This window comes from Notolepis coatsorum, assembly GCF_963971535.1.
Source record: "Notolepis coatsorum genome assembly, chromosome: 3".
NCBI lineage: Eukaryota > Metazoa > Chordata > Actinopteri > Aulopiformes > Paralepididae > Notolepis > Notolepis coatsorum.
Genome location: NC_140167.1, coordinates 173,972,076 through 173,974,559, shown reverse-complemented (window position 1 = coordinate 173,974,559; position 2,484 = coordinate 173,972,076). Strand labels below are relative to the sequence as shown.

General features: G+C 38.0%; 1 long non-coding RNA gene across 1 annotated transcript; it reads left to right on the top strand.

Moving 5' to 3' along the window:
• Window positions 1–444: 444 nt before the first annotated feature.
• LOC311225631 lies at window positions 445–2,229 on the top strand. Its single transcript, XR_014619518.1, has 3 exons — window positions 445–520; window positions 861–889; window positions 2,170–2,229. It is a non-coding gene; the product is annotated as an uncharacterized lncRNA (long non-coding RNA).
• Window positions 2,230–2,484: the final 255 nt, after the last annotated feature.

The following is a 2,484-nucleotide window of genomic DNA, read 5'->3' as shown; positions in this document are numbered from 1 at the left end:
TCTGATGGACCCACAACATTACTGGGATTTTAAAACTGTAAATCCAAAACAATTCATGTAGAAATACTTAACGGATGGTAAACTCTCAATTACAAAGTAATATATTACAGAATGTGTTTTATGCCCTTCACATAATGTGAGCCAATGCCAATGAGTCATGTTAAGAAAAGTATTAATTGTATCATTTCTCTTTTAGTAAACATTGAAAACTGGTCTCACAGACCCGAACACCACACGAGCGTTAAAAAGGAATTACTAATTGAATTGGGTTCCAAAAGCATAGCAGAAAAGGGTCTCCAGGTTATGCTGAGGTCCTCCTAGTGCCTCCCAGAATGCACCTCTGTCAACCCTCTATTGACCATATTGGATGTTATAATTACCAGAGCAGTATTTAATCACTCATACATTATATAAATGTGGGTGTCATGTTCTCTCAAGTTTGTGGAGTCTGCCAGTCTGCTGCAGCCCGTGGCCATCTTTGTGGGGTCTGAGAACGTCTCACAGCTCTTAGAGCCGAAAGGTACAGACAACACAACCCTACAGTATACATGTATATTCATTAACCCACATTCATTAACCACATTTTCAGGAGTGCCCATCCATGTTCAAAATCTAAAAATGTTAAAGGTAAAGACGGCCAAAGTTGGAACACTGGGCCTTCAGATGCTCATGAACCGATGCATAGCAAAGCCTGTTAACACCTAGTTTGTGTTTCATGTTTTTCTTTATTATTATTTAAACCGTTCACTTTCAAACTGGAGACTTGATCACGTTGAAGAAAACAAAATATTTGATGTAAAGCATACATGTATGTTTGCTTTTTGTTTATTTAATATTGAAATGAACAACCTCTCCAACAGGATCCAGTCAGGCCAAGCCAGCCAGGAGGGTGAGGATGGATGGATGGATGGATGGATAAATGGATAGCTGCCTTCCTACTTTTCCTTTCTTCTTTCTCTCTGATGGAACACAAGTACACGAGACCTGTCGAATAGGGGATGTGTGGTGTGGGGATGGACTGGTTTAAGCAGCCACACCTGCCCTGGGTCAAGCTAATTAGACCTGGGAGTAGCTGTGGTTGCGCACCTGTTGTGGTAATCAATGTGCACAGGTTGAATCTGCCATCATGCACAGAGCCTTTTGAATATACCTGCATTTAATTATTCTATATACCTATTTATACACCTGCACATAACCCATATAACTATGATAGCATGTACAATAATGCTGTATATATATATATATTTATTCTTACCGTATATATATATCTATCCACATCTGTCTGTACATACCTGCATATAATCCTTTTTACATATCTGTAGATACTATATATCTGTACATATCCCTTACCTACTCTACCCTACCTACTAGTTACACTGCTGGCCAGTATGACTACTACCTATTGTCTTTATACCTGTATCACTGTACATATTAATACAACTATGTACATACATCTGATTAGCACTATACTGAGTAGTACTAATTTATATGTTATACCCAGTTTAATCACCTGTATATTGTATATTACTGTTGCACTTTACTGTTACATTTTCATTTTCACTCTGGTAGGATGCCAAACGTTTTTTCCTTGTGCTGTATAATGATAATACCGGTACATTTGAATCTAATCTAATTGAGATACTAGTTGTCTTGCGTTTGCAAAACATATTATGGAGGTTTAACATATATATTTAGATTTCCACAGTCATATTGATATTGGATCTGTAATACAAATCGAATTAGGTTCCAACAGCACCATAGCAGAAAAGGGTCTCCAGGTTCTGCTAAGTACACGTTGGTCCTCCTAGTGGCTCCCAGAATGCACCTCTGTCAACTAGGGATGTCCGATATTATCGGCCGACCGATATTATCGGCCGATATCGGCAGTAAAATGTGATATCGGAAAATATCGGTATCGGTTTAAAAAAAAAAAAAAACTATTTGTTATATATATATCCAGTGAAATGATTAGTTACCTGAAATTATTCAGTTTTTTGGACAGGGAAACCCTGCATATATCGGTATCGGTTGATATCGGTATCGGAAATTAAGAGTTGGACAATATCGGTATCGGTAAAAAAGCCAATATCGAGCATCCCTACTGTCAACCCTTTGTCATGTATTTAATCACTCGTACATTAAATACATGTGGGTGTCATGTTCCCTCAGGATGCAGAGTCTGCCAGTCTGCTGCAGCCCGTGGCCATCTTTGTGGGGTCTGAGAACGACGAAACGAAAGGTACCGACAACACAACCCTACAGTATACATTAGGGGTGGGAATCGCCAGAGACCTCACGATACGATGCTATTGTGTCACGATACGATATTATCGCGATACGCTGAGTATTGCGAAATAAATTTTTTCCTTTTTTTTTTTTTGGATAACATTTTATTTACTACCTTTTTTCAACTGCAAAGTAAAACTGTCAACATGTTTTATCTAATAAAATAAAGTTCAGTCTGTTCATCTCACTTCAATAATT